This window comes from Argopecten irradians, chromosome 7 (genome assembly GCF_041381155.1).
Source record: "Argopecten irradians isolate NY chromosome 7, Ai_NY, whole genome shotgun sequence".
In the NCBI taxonomy this organism is placed as follows: Eukaryota; Metazoa; Mollusca; class Bivalvia; order Pectinida; family Pectinidae; genus Argopecten; species Argopecten irradians.
In genome coordinates, this window is record NC_091140.1 from 25311008 (window position 1) to 25328885 (window position 17878).

A 17878-nucleotide genomic window follows, 5' to 3' on the forward strand; every position below is an offset into this window, starting at 1 on the left:
TGATACACGAGTAGAATGGAAGGTGCTAACTCTGTAATGGTTGGTGACAATACGTAAGGTAAAAATCTAAATTCAGATCTAGCTTTTACAGACTCTTTATGTTTATAAAAAAGGATATACAGGAAGATGTTGCTACGGTTGATTTCACAATCTTTGGAGATAGCAGAAAGGGAGATAATTTACCTTTTGCTAGATCATGAATAGCCAATTTAGCATGTTGATGTAGCAGTAATCTGAGTGAGCATAAGATTCTTTAACAATACCAATTCGTGCTCAATGCCATCTAATGAAGCAGTAAATTGTTCTTATAATGTGAAAGTTTGATCATGATTGCTTTTAACAGCTTCAACAATATTATGAAGACGTTCATTGACAACAGTTATGAAAGACGTTAACTGGTGACTTTGAGAATCCATAGCTTTAGTTAACTTGACATTGCTATTGTTCAACGCTTACATGTGACGCTTTAGGTCCTTTGGAATATGACAATGAATTTCCTTCACGGTAGAGTTAGCATTAGATATACACTGAGTACGCAACTTGTTTAGCGAATCGACGACTTGATTTACCATTTTACACGTCTGTTTTTGACATGTAGATGTAATGGTGAGGGAAGGGGTATCTTGAATGTGTGAGTCCAATATTCTTGTCCAAGATGTAATTGAGCAGTAGGTTCAATCAAAATTCCGTAGTTTAACCTTTGAACTGGTGTTACATCCGCGACAACTAAGGGAATGCAGATGAACATCACAGCTAGAATGGACCACATTTGAAATACACTATTCACACCTAGAGAAGATCAAGAAAATAGCACTCCTGCTTAAAATTTCGATAAAGTACTCTAGCAATGTCCTTAGAATATTGAGTCTTAAGAGAGAAGGCTTCAGGCCACTTACTAAATGAGTCAACAATAAGAAGCATGTATTTGTATCCCTCCCTTGCAGTAGTAATGGGACCTAAGATGTCCATATTAAGTCTGGAAAATGTTCCATCTAGGACAGGCATGGGAGTTGAAGGTTCATTTCTCAGGTTTGTTGACTTTTTGATCATTTTACATGTATCACATGTGTGAATATAGTCTGAAACGTTTTGATACATTTTTGGTCAATAACATTTGAGTAAAACTGCATGGTAAGTTAAATTCTAAATGTACTCCACCTCCTTGACTGTCATGATATGACTTGAGGACATCGTCTCTGAGACATCTAGGTACTGCAAGTTGACGTACAGAAAGTTGTCCTTTTCGAGTATATCATGAGTGACGGATATTATAGAAAATGTCATTAAGTAGTGCATATCGATCAGAAAGAGCTAAAACTCTGTCAGCATTGACCTTACCGACTGGTAATATACCTGTCTGAGGATATTGATAAAGGTCAGAAAAATCAGGGCACTGTGATTGTAACAGTGAAACAGTGTCTACATGATTAGGATCGCATATTTCTGACATTACCTCAGCTTGAAGCTGAATGTTGTATGAGTACTCAAAGATCACTTGAAAAGAAGAATTTGAGTCCAAAACAGTAGCGATATTAGGAGAAGATAGACTGTCTTCAATAGGAGACGATTCTGTAATATCATAGGGTCACCTTGATTGGGCGTCAGCGACTTCATTTCCCTTACCTGTTATGTAGATTATTTCATAATCACAGCTTTGTAGAAGAACAGACCAACGAGCTAACCTACCTGTTTAATTCTGTTTGATGTCCTTCAGCCATTCAAGTGCATAATGGTCAGTATAGATATTAAAATTCCAACCTGCGAGATACACATGGTGGTTCTTAATACCTTCAACTTTAGCAAGACCTTCGCTTTCGGAGATAATATACTTACGCTCACACTTGTATAATGAACGTCAACCATAGGCAATGACCCTTTCTCTGTTCTGATCATCAAGTTGTCCCAACACATAACCAATAGACTCACCTTGAAGCATCTGTAGTAAGTTTAAAGGCTTTAAGTGGTCCGGATAAACAAGAATATCAGAAGATGTGAGAGCAGTTTTAAGAGAGTCAAAAACATTCCGACAGTCGGTGGTCCATTCAAACTTTCTGTCCAATTTAGTGAGGGTATGTAGGGGTGCTGCTATCGTACTATAATCTTTTGACAAACTTTTTGTACTAATTACAAAGTCCTAGAAATGATCTCACCTGTTTAGGGTTTTTAGGAGTTGGAAATGACTTAGACGAATCTGTTTTTGAGGTATCTACCTCAACACATTCCTTTGATATGATGTGTCCGAGGTAATAAACACGAGGTTTTGTGAAGGAACATTTGCTACATTTTAAAGTAAGGTTAGCACACTTAAGACGATCGAAGACTTGTTGAAGATGTTGAATGTGTGCTTCAAAGGACCGAGAGAAAACTAAGATGTCCTATACATAAGTTATAAGGTACATAAAAACGTCCCCCACAGACCCATCCAGCTAAATACCACCTTACAAGCTGTTGCCATAAGTGCAACTATTCACCGAAAAACAACAGTCTGTTCTATATATTTACCTCCAAATACTCCTTTTAGTTGTGATCAACTTAAAAACATCGTATCTCAACTGCCAGTGTCATATATTATCATGGATGACTTAACGGTCATAATAACTTCTGGGGCTCCCCAGGCACTGACGATAGTGGTAGACGTATCGAAGAGTTTATTTATAAAAACATGTCTTTATAACACCAATGCCCCAGCACATTTACACCCTGTCTGTGGCTGGCTTACCCACATTGATCTATCGTTGTGTCATCCATCAATTCTTCTGGATTATGATTGGAGGGTCAACGATGATCTTTGTGGGAGTCACCAAAACTATAGGAGCCTATTCCTCGTTGGAATCTATATTAGCTGGACTGGGTTCAATTTAAAAACTTGTGCGCAGAGGAACTCATCGAGGATAAATTTTTGAACCTTGATGACCCCATTAAAATTTTCACAGAAGCGCTCACTTACATCGCTACAAAACCCATACCAAAATCCGTGCTAAAACCTACAAAGTTCCGTCTCTTAAATGATTCATTTATCAATAGATCTGGTTGAAACGCAGCTCAAAGGCGGTACATGGCTTAGCCAGCCGTCTCCAACTATAACAATTTAAAAATTTGGAGAGCAAAAGTTTGAAGGTCTATCAAATCCGACAAGAAAAGTACTTGGAAAGAGTACGTCTCAAACATTTATTGCAATACATCTTCGTAGAAAGTTTGAGAAATAATTGGTAAAATCAATGGAAAAAGTAAAACAATACCATCCTCCCACCTGATTATCAAAAATGAAATATTTTCTTCAAAATCCGAAATAACTGACGCCTTTGCAAAAAAAAATTTGCTAAAAATTCATCCGTCAAAAATCATTAAAAAAAAGAAATGAAAAAGAGACGTCTAAATTTTAAATCCTCCAAAACGTTAAGTTACAAGAGGACTTTCGAGACACCAAAGTTGCGCCCCCTGAGAAATCAAAGGACTAGACGAAATTCCATATCTGTTTTTAAAACAATTACCAGACTCTTCACTAAAATTTCTTTTAACTAAATTTAACCAAAATTATTCTTCTGGCAAAACTCCCGAGTCTTGGAAGGAATCTATTATTGTACCCCTTCCGATGCCCGGGAAGGCTGCCACTGATGCCAATAACTATCGTTTTATTTCATTGAGGAGCTGCATTTGTAAAACTCTAGAACTTATGATAAATACTAAATTAGTTTGGTTCCTGAAATCAAACAATATGTTAAGTCCCTTGCAAAGCAACTTTACAAACCGTAGGGGAACGGTAGACCACTAAGTTAGACTAGAAACATTTATACGAGAAGCCTTTGCCAAGAAAGAACATCCTGTGGCCGTATATTTTAACCTTGAAAATCCATACGACACAAATTGGCAAAATGGAATCATGAACGATCCCCATGATACGTGATAATTTGCCAAAATTTATTTCAAATTTTATATCTGATAGGCATTTTTTTCTTCCACTCAGAGTTGAGAATATTAAATTTTGTGAGCATTTTCTTTCTTTCTGGTTATTTTCATAAAAATACAGATTCATGCAATATAAATAAGAACATAAGGATGCATTCGTGTAGAAAAATGCACCCATGCGCATGCATACACACATATACAATGCACATGCATACATGTACATACAAACAAACATACATACATACATACATACATACATACATACATACATACATACATACATACAAACAAACAAACAAACAAACAAACAAACATACATACATACATACATACATACATACATACATACATACATACATGTATACATACATACATACATACATACATACATACATACATACATACATACATACATACATACATACATACATACATACATACATACATACATACATACATACATACATACATACATACATACATACATACATACATACATACATACATACATACATACATACATACATACATACATACGTACATACATACATACATACATACATACATACATACATATATACATACATAATTCAAACAACATCTATAGTATAAATATAAATGATTTGCTTACTTTGCTCACTTAATATTCTCGTTTCATCATAGTGGGTGAAAGATTATTATTTCATTCACATATTTTTCAAATATTAAAGAATAAATAGATATTTTCAATTCATTCCATCATGGATGCTAATTAGTATTATAAGCATATTACGAATGCAGGCGAAGGCGCGCGGAGCCTGATCAGTTGTAGAGAGAGCCAAATTTCCGTATTGGTCGTATCAACCCTAGCCACATCGATCTGGCTATCTGCACAATTGACCAGGCCTTTTTTGTAATTACTTAATATATTATTTTGGTAAGTAAGTAAAAGACGTCAGGGGTAATGAATAATAAAAAATAAAGTACAGTGACAGATAATCCGGATTTAATACACATTCCCGAATCTATAAAAAACTGTATTTGATAGTACCACATAAAATTCGGTTCAAAAACACGAGGTCCTGGATCAAAGTAACGCTGAATGAAATGATAAATATATCCACATTTGTATCATGTTATCTTGTCTTACATATTAGCCAAAATATTTTGATTGTCTGTGATTATGAAAAATTGGAAGCTATAGGTAGTGTTACAGAATTGTCTGTCATTATCAGCTGATTATGTCAGAGTATTTATCTAGGATGGTTGAAATTTTGGTTCCATAACTTTCCATATTTAAAAGTGAAAGTTATTGTGCTGATCAACGGATTTTCATCGTCGTCTACACCAATCAAAATGTCTTTTTGTCTTCTAAACGTGCGTTCATCACATTTGCTAATAATCCACATATTAACTGAAATAACTGTCTTGCGAAAGGGCAGTGGTAAAACAAGTGACTTTGTGTTTCTATTTGGTCATTACACATGTGACATTTACCATCGGATCTGTTCATGATTCTTAATTTATGTTCAGTGTATATAATTTTGTGCATACATTTCCAGTTAAATGTTTTTTTTATCTTGTTGTTAGTTGCTGTCATTTTACCTAAACTGTTTGTCCAAATTATTTTCCAATCAAAAGTTCTTTGAAGTTCATTTCCCATTTAGGTATTGCTTTTGGCCTATTGTTTGGTAACATGACCTGTTGTATCAGTTAGATTTTAAAATCTTTTGAATTCATTGTTTTAGTGTTACATTTCTGTCAAAGTAACAGTTCAAACTCTTCATTAATGGATATAATTTGTTTGGGATTTGATGCTTGAGTTTCTACAATCTCTTGGTTGTCTTTTTTTAGAATTCTAATAAAATGTCTTGTAATTGATTTTCTTATTTGAGCATACTCAGCTATCCAGTTTCTCCTAGATACAAGTTTTTTGAAAATTCTCTCACTTATTATGAAATCCTTTTTTTCAATATCCCAAATGTATTTTTGTCATTTTTTAGAAAAGAAGTGAAGTAACGCGGTTTACCCTGATTTTGAATATGTATATTACCAAAGAGATTTTGGTTAAGTACATCATTTTTACTATATACATGTATTTGTAATTGACATACCAGGCATTTCAATGTTTGAACGGGTTCAACTTATCAAAAACAGAAACACAGGAGATGGGTGTCCCATAGGGTGGTATCCTGTCTGTCACACTTTTTGGATTGAAAATTAACAGCATAACCAAATGTCTTGGCCAATTTAGAGAAGGGTCTCTATTTGTGGATGATTTCTTGATCTGTTTAAGTTAAAAAAAAACATGCAGACTATAGAATGATAACTACAACAATGTTTAGGTAAATTACAAAATTTGGCTGACAAAAATAGCTTTAGATTTTCAACATCAAAAACTGTCTGAATGCACTTTTGTCAAAAACGAAAACCACACAATGATCCAGACTTCACCTTCAATGGAATTAAAACTCCAGTAGTTGAACAAAATACATTTTTTGGACCAATATTTGATTCGAAACTGTCCTTTGTTCCACATATCAAACATCTGAAGGATAAGTGTTCGAAGGCACTTAACATTCTACGTTTTCTTTCACATTCTGACTAGGTTGAAGACCGTGAAATGCTTCTGCGTATCTATCGGGCACTTATTAGATCTGGAAAGGGTAGATGGGGTAATAGGGGAACATAACTGTGGTGTATGTAGATTTACATGTATAGGAAAGAATAGGAGAAAAGAGGGTTGTAAAGCATTGATAATATAGAAAGATATATGGTTAGAAAGATATCATATGAGGATGATAATAATTGTGTATGGGAATATTAAATATGACAACAATGTCATGTTTAGGAAAAAAAAGATGACACGTATCTTAAGTCAAGTAAACCGACAATCTTTGTTATGTTGGTAAATTGTTACATAAGATGTATCATGGCACAATTTGTATGTTAATTAAACCAATGAAAAGAAAATCGATAATCTATAATTAAGTATGTAAGTGCATAACATGTAGTATGTCAAATCCGTACAAAAAAGTCAAAGTAGATAGATATATGCTCATGTATATTTATAATTTATAGTATGTCAATACGTTCGATGAGTGGATTGACACTGTTACTGACTTCATTCTCGACAAGTTCCTTTATTTCTTTGCGAAAAGATGTTTTCTCTGGGCAAGAACTACACGGTTAGTATCCTCCTCCGACAAACCAGGGCCACCACCACCCATATACCCAGGGGAATACATCTGCGGTGGGGAGGGTTTCAAGAGATTCTGATGATGGAGATGAGGCGATCCGTACTGGGGCACCGAAACACGGCCACCATTTTGGTTCATACAAGTACCTGTGTGTGACATAGTTTGATTGGGCGAGAATCAATAGGAAAAGTGTCGTCGGTTGAGGAAGATGATGATGTATATTGTCTATATTTTTGTTGTCACGAGAATTGGACGAGGTAGATGAGGATGACGAGAGCTCACGGTGGCGTTTTTCTCGGTAGGAGGAGACAGGGTACGACTTGTACATGTAACGTGTAATTCGTTCACCACCTCAAGAAACTTCAAATATATGAAAATCTTGTGTGATGAATAAACCTCCAAAAGAAAATGGCAAGGACACTGACTCTAAACTGCAGTGATTTTCACTGCCGTTACTAATACACTAATTGCTGAACATTTTTGAAGTGCTGACATATAAAAATTCTAATAAAAGCAAAGCTACACATGAAATGGATGCTAATGTATCTACTAATGCCTAGACAGGTGAACCATAACATTCAACACTCACAATGTTCCTATCAACAGGGGTGGCCAGATTAATGTTAGTAACTTGCTTCCCTTGGAAGGTCCGTCGTCTGAACCTTCAAACATTAGTGGCAATGCACTAGGCATCTTTGCTTCCGTGTATATCTGTTCCTTCATCCAGGCTTCCATGTTTGGAAACCATATCTGGTGATTCTGTACCATCGTATTTCTTTATTTGGATGATTGTCATTTCGAAATATGGAGTGGTTTCTACAGATGAGTTTATTATAATTTCAGTATCAATATAGTCCTCCTGTGTCAACTTCTGTTGTTCCTGAGGCAGAACATTAATAGCATCATCATGGTTTTGGATATATGTAGCTGCTGATGCTGATTGACTACGTGTTGTTATGGAATCTCTGTAATAATTGACTTGCTGATAGGCATCATCAGATTGGCCATCTCGATCTCAGAGCACCGCTTTCGGCAAGTGCCATCTGATTGGCCCCGACAGATGTTAAGCGTGATACCCTTACAGATTTATAAGTCATTTATACTACCGATTTTAGAACATGCACATTAAATTTCGGATGGTAGTTTCGAATTGGTTCAGACAAGTTAGAAATGGCATAACGATAAGTAACTAGAATAATTACAGGTTTGTCATCATGTGCAAAAAATGATTTTTTTTTATTGTGAATCCGGTTTAGAATTACTAAATGATAGAAGAGCAAGAAAAAAACAAGTATTACATAAGATGAAAACTCTTGATGATCCTAATTTTCTTTCGAATCTATTACCTCCCGCAGTTGGTGAAAATAACCAATATGCTCTAGGAACCAATAACGACTTTTGTATTTTGCTATCAACTCTCCTCCTTTCTCAAGTCTTTCTTACCTTCAACTTTAAGAAACTGGAATAATTCAGATAATGATATTAAGTCATTACCCATTTCTTCTTTTAAGATTGCTCTCTCCCAACAAAAAGTCTCTCATCGACCAATTTATTTTAGGTATGGTGACAGAAAATTCAATATTTATTCACACCATATTTAGGCAAAAATATAGTACTCTATATGAGGGTCTTTTCTGTACAAATATAACTAAAATTTTTGAATATGTGCAATCGTATATTAGGTCTAGTGGAAGAGTTTGAATATACTGTAGTGCTCGTGACATTGTGTTTGGACAGTGAATGTCCCTAGTGGTGACGCGCAGTAGAGCACGACGGACAAGTGTGTAGTTTTATTGTGAAGAGGACAGACAGGTCTATAGTGATATAGCCGTTCACGTGGACGGTTCACTCAGGAAGGTACTAAACGGTTCCATGTTGTAATTAATATTGAGATAGACTTGTATGAATCATTTTTTTTATGTATAGACACCTCATTAAATGTATTAACGCTACCAAAAAGGATTTAAGTATTAATTTATTTTGCCCGGCATTAAATTAATATAAGCTTTAAACATACCAAAGCTTAATTAAATACAGAATTATAATTAAATTTAATCAAAATAATATTATTGGTTTAATCTGTATTAGATATCTTAGTCATCATGAATATGTTAATGGATATAATGCTAGGAGACGGTTGTTTAAGCTGAAACAACTTGTGCCTGATCTTTTTGTGTTATTCAATAAAATATGTTTAAAGTGAAATATAGTTCTGTATTGTTTTGCCATGAACCTATTAAAAGTCCACTATACGAGATTACACTTCGGTGACAAACATGGAACATTTTACACAAGTAAAGCTAAATTTACAATGTGTCTGTTCATGTGTGACGACAGGTTTCCCCATACTGTAACTTTCCTTCCTTTGCATAACACCAGCATAGAACAGTCCAATTCTGCATATGCAGTCATTTAAATCACGCATTTTCCATACAGTTGTATTGAAATGGCACCAGTCGTACAGCTTGCCAACTTATAGGCTTTACGAATGATTTCATTCTACTCATTCCACAAAACAAATTACAGAACAGTGTTAAATACTTTGTGAACATATCTCTTATTATTGATAGTGAGACAGTGTCATTGTTAAAAAAATCCGGCTTATAACTGATGCAAAATTATATTTTGTTAAAGATATAACATTTGCCTTTAAATCAAGCTGCTGATACATGTTATGCAGTGGTGAAGTGAATAGTGGTACATACTATTAATAATAATATTGTATTTGCCATTAAAGCATTTTGACCTCTTAAAATTATCTCTGATTATAACTGAAGCGATGTTATAAAAAATAGAAATCAAATATTTAAAAAGAATAAAACAAAATGTGTATCATTCATATGGATCGAACCCCGAGACTGTTACATCTTGTACCATAGGCTGTATTCATTAGTCCTACAAACTTAATCAACTTGAATACGACGAAAAATTATACTGAGCTTGGATGTTCTCGGTGCCGTCCGAGCAAAATTCTACATTAAACATTTTGAGACGATCCCTGAAACAGTCGAAGTTGGTTTCGGAGTCGATGTCTGATGCGACGTTAGAAATGTCTATTTGTCTTGGCTATGATACACACATCCTGGATATTCCAGGGGTTACGGTCACTTACGATCTCAATTAGGCATTAGATTAGCAGTAGTGTCCCTTCAACAGCCATTGTTATTTCTATTCACTCAGTAACATGTTTTAATTGATTGATTTTATTCGCCTTACTAAAGTCTCTTACGATTATTATGTCGCTTCTTCTTCAGGATTTGTGTAAACGGTTGTACTGTCCAATCAACATGGAGCCGTTTGGTGGCAGATGTCAGAATGTGGTGTCCGTAACTGATGGCGAAGTCTTGGACCTATTATTTAACGTGAACGGTGACTTTGATGGAGACATTTGGAGCCTGCGACACGAATTTAACCGTCTGTTAAGTGATTTGTTGTTGTTAATGCGTTTATGTTTAAGTACCCCGGGATTCGTAAATCCAATGGATGCAGCGACAAAGGTGTTTGTAGGCAAAGATATACTTTCTGCCAAGCCGTGTTATATGGTTAGATTAAGGTATCCGCTTAAGATGAAAACCGGTAATAACTGTAGTACGGAATACAAAAGACAAATAGTTTCTAAATATACTTACAGCGATTCGTATGCCAATGGAATCACCGTAACACAGATTCATGACGTCACAAGGTCATTGTGTCAAACAAACATCTCTCTAAGTAACCCTGTGTACATCATTGGTCAATATTGGAGTGGAAAACATTTACCTTGTCCATCTTTAAAAGTCAACCTTCTCGGAAGAAACAACTCTGACTTAACCATTATTGTCACAACTCTCCTAAATATAACTTCACCCGAGAAGGTGTACTTTGATTTAGATGGTACTGGTATAGATGTATCAGACGTTATATATTCTGATGACAGTTTTTACGTTTGTGTTGATACATATTTATCGAAATACCAAATCCCCACTAAGGAGATCAGCTTTGTTTTCGTGTCTAACTGTTTGTCACTGCTAGGTTTGTGTTACAGCCTGGTACAGTACTGCATCCTTCCATTTATGAGGAATAGAAATTTTGATCTTAAGATTACACTGGTTTTCTTTTTGCTTCTCTCTCAGAGCAATTTCTTACTGCTTACTCATTACAAAGAATTATATAACTGTGAGTGGCTCGGCATGCTTTATCATTTTACAAGGCTTGGCTCATTTGTATTCCTGTTCCTTTCTTCTTTCCACTTCCATTCAAATGCTAAAACTCCAAACACATATAGATTAGAGAACATTTGGACTACTATGAAATATCTCTGTGTCGGCTTTAGTATAAATGTTGTGATTGTATCGTGTACAAAATTTGTGGGTTTACTCCTGACACCGACAGAAAGGTTTTATGACGGGGAAAGATGTTTGATTTCAAACGCTTCCGTCCTTTTTGTTGCTTATATTTTGCCAATATTATTTGCTTTATACGGAATTAAAATCTCCTTAGGACGTATTTTATCCCATATATCGACCTTACCCACTCCATCCAACACAGCGGAACATAAACTGATGGTATATATGATGATTACAGCAGTTATGGCGGGTATATGGACTCTGGAAATTATGTCGATATTAGATAGATCTCAATGGCTTCTTACGGGTTTTCGGAATGCATTCAGCATGCAAGGAATATTTATAACAATTTGCTTTGCACTTAAGCATTGTGAAATGAAATTGAAATTGGTTTTTGCTCGAGGAACAGAATGACGATGGGGTCTCCCTCCTGTTCTCTCCAAAAGTATGTGATATCGGTCTGACACTTTACGGCATGGAAGAAAGTATCTGTTCTGTCTCCCTATTAGTCTTACAATTATGTATAAAAGTATCATAGGTGTAGATGTTAATTCATTGTAAATGTAAAGTTCAGAGATTAACCTTCTAAGAATAATGATAATGAACAACAAAAGCCATCTAAATATCATGATAAAACGTAAATAATACTGTGCTATTTAAAAACTGGATATATAGACAAAGTGCTTGATGTATGAAGTAAACATTATAAAGTATATAAAACAAACAGCAATAATTTTATTACAGAACAAGCAAATATTTGTTTGTCATTTTCAATCATCTGGAATATTCTAGACACAAAATCACAATGTACTTTTGATTTGTTGTACATGTTATCAAAGGTCACGTGTAAACAATTTGCCATGATAGAATGTGATTATTCTACGGATTCGTTTTGTCAACAAAGAACAATAATAAATGGTGATGAGCTAACGAAGAGAAATGATGGTGATAAAGTCAGGTAAATCTGTTCTATTCAAGTACGGAGGCCTTTGAGTACTGTAAAGGCTGTAATAGTAGTCTGGTATAGGTTTACGTGTCTCGCTTTGGTTCGTACAGAACACCTTCCAATTAACACGCTATATGGAGACACTGAAAGTCATTAAATAACTTTCTAGCCATGGCACAATTTAAAAAATAATGAATAAAAAAGATAATGATATTCCAACTCCAGAAATTTAAAATATTTCTAAATATCATGGCGACCGGAAATACCGCATTACTCTGTGCTAATGACGAAACCAAGCAAGTAATTTAAACTCTGATCTTTATCACGACCATTTAAGAGAATCTCCAGCCTGGTCCTGTTATTATACATATGACAATTTATATCACTTTTTCTTTGTCTGTAGACACATCAATGATCAGAGAGCAGTTCTTATACATGGAATACAAAACATAGGTTTACCAGATAACCATAATCATTGAAACATTGAAACACTATTAAATGGTTGCAAATTTTGCAATAGTTATATTAACAAAGATATTTTACAATGTGTGACTGAATATATCTGCCATGCTAAAAGATTTGTTTTTTTGATAAATATGTATATTATATACATGTGTCATAACCCTCTAAGCAAATAGCAAGTAACAAGTACCCATATCTTGATTAATTCATTGTCAAAATACTATTTAGCAGTACAATTAAACAAATGTACATGTTGATATTTATTTCTAACTTACTCGAAACTGTCCGGGCTGGAGAAATACTGATTATTGAATATTGAGAATTTACTACAAATTTCCTATAATGATTGTTTAATTGAAAGATTAAACTATATGCATATTACAACCATAAAGGTTGGTTAACTCCAATCATTTCAAAAATTGCATTCAATCTCCACCCAAGGATTTTTCATATTCAACTAAAGATAAAATGCTTAGTTGTTGTTAAGACTCTCGTACAGATTCCAAGGGGATGGGTCAGTTTGCATAAGCACAAGTACCAAATACCTCATGGAGTGTATGTATGTTAGTCTATCAATAAAAGAGCATGATTCTTATTCCTATTTGAAACTTAAATCATTAGCAATGTTTTGAATTCCAAATGATTAAACTTCCATGTATATCAAAACATTTTCTGTTAAAAATAGAATAGGAGTTGTCCCCTTTAATCAGTACATACATTTTACTGTGCTGTTACATATGTATGAATGAATGCAGAATGACTTTATGTATGTATTTTAAAAACTGGAGAGTACTTAAATAAGCGTTGTCTGATCCTTTTGATGTATATAATGTCAATAAGATATTGTTGAAATTGAAAGTCATGCATTGTATTACTGAGATTTATGAATGTCTGGATCGTCGTTAACATGCTTTATTACGTCAGACTAATCTTAATATAGAAGATTAGTCAGGAACGACTAATCAATTTCATCACCTGCATTTTTATGTGATTATAGTATTTTGAGAAAATAGAGGGTTTTATTAGAATATTTGTATATTAAGGAAATATAGACCTTTCATTTAGTATATATAGGGAAAATAGTTCTACTCAAGTACGGAGCCTTTGAGTACTGTAAAGGCTGTAATAGTAGTCTGGTATAGGTTTACGCATCTCGCTTTGGTTCGTAAATAAAACCTTGCCATTTAAACGCTATAGTTAACAGAGACACTGAAAGTCAGTTGTTTATAAGCGGGCATCTAGTTAGAGATTATATAGGTGTCGCTTTTCGTAAGTCATTAATAGTTGTGTGACCGCACAACGTACCAAAAACTGTGCGTGCACAAATCGTCCGCACATCGTGCGCACAGCTGTGCGGTTTGGATCGCACACCGGATAGTTGTACGGTCCGTAACGCAGAACTTTGCGGTCGGGACGATCGGTCAATCTTTGCGAAATCATTCCATAAACGGACTGCGTTGATGAATCTAATTTGCTTGTACTGTCATTTTAGTGATATCTAAATATGATAATTAATTTCTGTTTAAACATATTTTTCTACACATGTAATATTTCATCTTTGAATTATATTTTGATTGAATATATTAATTTTTTATTTATTCATTGTATTGGTAGTCTGGGCGACATCTTTATATATCATATCAAGGAATTTTGTTTGTCCTTGATTTTATATACACATGAAATATTATAAAAAATTCAAATAAAGCAAAAGTTGTGTACATTTATTAGAAAAGTGATGACGTGTGCATTAAAATAATGTGGTGTGTCATATATAATTCATGTTGTAAAGAGACATTTAAATCATAAATGTAGATATGTTTTAGTGTTTACATATACGCATACATTACAATATTTTATCATATTACATGTACGTAAATATATGTACATGTGTAGTAGAGGAACCGCGGTGGCCGAGTTGTTAAGATGTTACCACAAGTCCTCCACCCCTGGGTTGCGAGTTCGAATCCCATGTGGGGTAGGTGCCGGTTACTGACCGCTTTCCTCCAACAACAAACCTGCCACATCCTTTCATGTCCTAGGCTGTTAAAATTAAAAGGACGTTAAACCAATAAAAAATGTGAAGTATACGCCATGCAATTGGTGCAAAAGTCTGTCACATACACATAATTATATACATGTATGTGGGGATACAGGTATACACTGTCCCGTCTACACGTAAATGACTTGTGTAATAAAAAACAATAGGCACAAATAGTGGAGCGGGTAAGGTCGATTTCTCAGCTAAATCGTTCAAAATTTAAAGAAAGCATGAACTTTTGCATATGGCTTCTTTGGGACATAAGGTTTCATGAAAAAAATGGACCCCAAAAAAAATCACGGCCTCTGGCGACCGCCATATTGGTTATCAAAATAGCCGCCAAAAACCACCTTCTGCGACCAATAACTCACGTTCTTTACCTGCTAGATCCAAACTTTAAACGTCTACACCTATATTATTGATACTTAGGAATATTCTGTTAGTGTTAAACTTCATGTATAAGGACCGCCATTTTGTCTTTCAAGATGACCGCCAACAATAGTGTGAAAGTACGTATACTTCTGTAGTGTTTGATACATAAATAATTTGAGTTTTATTTTGTTTCAACATGACCGCTATTTTGAAATCCAAAATGGCCGTTTAAATAAAAGTCCGTATTTCACTCTGTAAGTGATAAAGCAAAAATTCAAATATACACTCTTACAATGTTGATATACATGACATGCCTTGAATTATAATGGAATAAATTTATGAATTGCAACTCTACCGGCGTCATCAGAGGATCATCTTTATGACCTTTATCGACTCCTCAACTGGAACAGCTTCAAAGTAGCAGGTCAACAGAGATTGTCCAAATCACTGCCAATTTGCGGATAACACCCATCTCATACCTTGTCACTTTTACTGCGATCGATCGGGTGTCTTAAATGTATCTCCTGTTTATTTAGAGTAAATCCACAGGTGATTTGTTATGTAATGCCTGTTGGATCACACTATCTGTACAAGAAATGTATGTATAATTTAGTGTAACAAGTATGTAATGGTTACATGTCGTTTAGATAACGTTGTCAACTGTGTAACAATGTTACGGTGATTATGTTGGATATGTTCTGATTTTATTCGAGAAACTAATTTGCAAATGGTAATTATGGAGTGAACATATCATCATAAATGTATACTCTCGAAATATGAGTACATATTGATGGTGTGAACTATGTTAACTGACAATACTTGATGCATTATGACATCGTATTTTTGTAATGAATGTTATGAGCAGACGATAGGTTTACCGCTGTTTTGTCGGAAATATTACATTATAAACTCATTAACAACGATGAAAATTTGTTTAACATCGCAAGATGATAGTATACCTGATATGTCTATTCCATTTAATCTCAAATAAGGTGTTTTATAAGTCATTAGAGACATTAGTTTGTCACCGTAGTCACAGTACGTCTTGACAGGCGGCCATCATTGTTTATCTTTTCGGAACTTCTTTTGAGTTATTCGCTTCAATTTTACTCGGACGTCTCGGGTGTTATCCATATGACTATAGGAGCGCAGGATATCTCTCGTGCTAGTATTTTCTAGCCTTTTGATTGGCTCAAACTAGACATAAGTTGAGAGCCGGGAGATTCAAGGTTTCAATGTCGTTTTGATCTCACATGCGATAAGCTGAGCGGAGTAGACCAGTTTTTAAGTAGAGCAGAGCACCAGAATGTCGAAAGAAGGAGAGCAAGTGTGTTCCAGATACTAATTAGTTTATTTCAGCTAGGATTTAGGACATATTAGAAGTCATATCAATATATTATAGGCGAAATCGAAAAAGTAGGAGAAATTAGGAGAACAAGGAGGATTAGGAGAAACTAGGAGAAATTAGGGAAAATGTCCACAAACATAAAAATTTTTAAGAAACAATGATTAGGGTAAATATTTAACTAAATATGTAGTAAATAAATTTACTGTAACGTAATAATGTAAAAAATAACAACACAAACTTCGTCACATCTTTTCTTCATTTATTGTCAAAGGGAGACAACTCTTTGTGTCACCTTATGTCTCGTGAGAAGTCTAATTTGTCTATGTCTACGATGTTCTGAATAAATATCCACATTGTCTGTATCTAATTTGTTGAGTCATTCTTGAATTGTTGCCACAAGCCATAATCAGACGAACCTGAGAAAAGGTTCATTAACCTTTTATACAATGCACCGTCAGGAAAGATGCTCGGTCTGACGACTAGACTGTTATAAGTCGGGGGCATCTGACGGTCGGCATTGCAGTTATCACTAACCATTACTTCCAATGTTGGAAATAGCTTTTAAGTTGTTGAACGTTCAGGAAATATGAACACTCATTCCTACATTCTATAGTATTAATATCTTCTACCAAACCTTAATACTTCATCTTCCTCCTTTCCAATTATTCATCACAGTGTAACTCCTATGTAACTGTCATGTCATCCATAACCACTTGAGAACATCTAGACAAACATTTCACTGAGAGGTGTATGAAAACACAAACCACCTTACTTATCATGTGTATGTATGAATTTCTTCTTTAGATCATACTGGTGTCTGTCATCCCTATCTGCCTTTAATAAGGTCGATGAAAGTATTTTCTTTTAGTGTCTAGGGCCTCTTTGTTTTTTCCCTTTTCAAGATGTCTTCCAATTTACTTAGCATCTTCTCGGGGCATTTGCTATACTTTCTTTAAGAAGCTGGGGTTGTAGAAGACACAAGCGTTTCCGGTGGCACAGTCAGCAGCCTGCACTATCGGTCCTACTTTTTGTCATTAAAATGAATATCGACGTAAACTAATACTAGATTCGGCAAGGTTCCAGATGACCTATATCTGTTAGTTTGCTGTCTATGTGGTCCCAATCTTGTTTATGCTCTCTGTTTTTCCATTGTTTGCACTTAGTTCAAAAGCTTACTTTTCTTCTTACCTCCATCGCTGCAATTTATTTTCTCCCAGTCCTTCGTGCTGTATGCATATTTTACTGATTGTGGCTATGTGTTCTAGGTGGATTTAGTTTTCATATACTGCACTACTAGCATAG

The 17878-nt window shown here is 34.8% G+C and overlaps 1 protein-coding gene across 1 annotated transcript in view; it reads left to right on the forward strand.

The window, feature by feature from the left end:
- Nucleotides 1-17878, forward strand: part of LOC138327964 (heat shock 70 kDa protein 12B-like) — a 238390-nt gene that overhangs the window by 21224 nt on the left and 199288 nt on the right. The gene's annotated exons all lie outside the window — the stretch shown is intronic.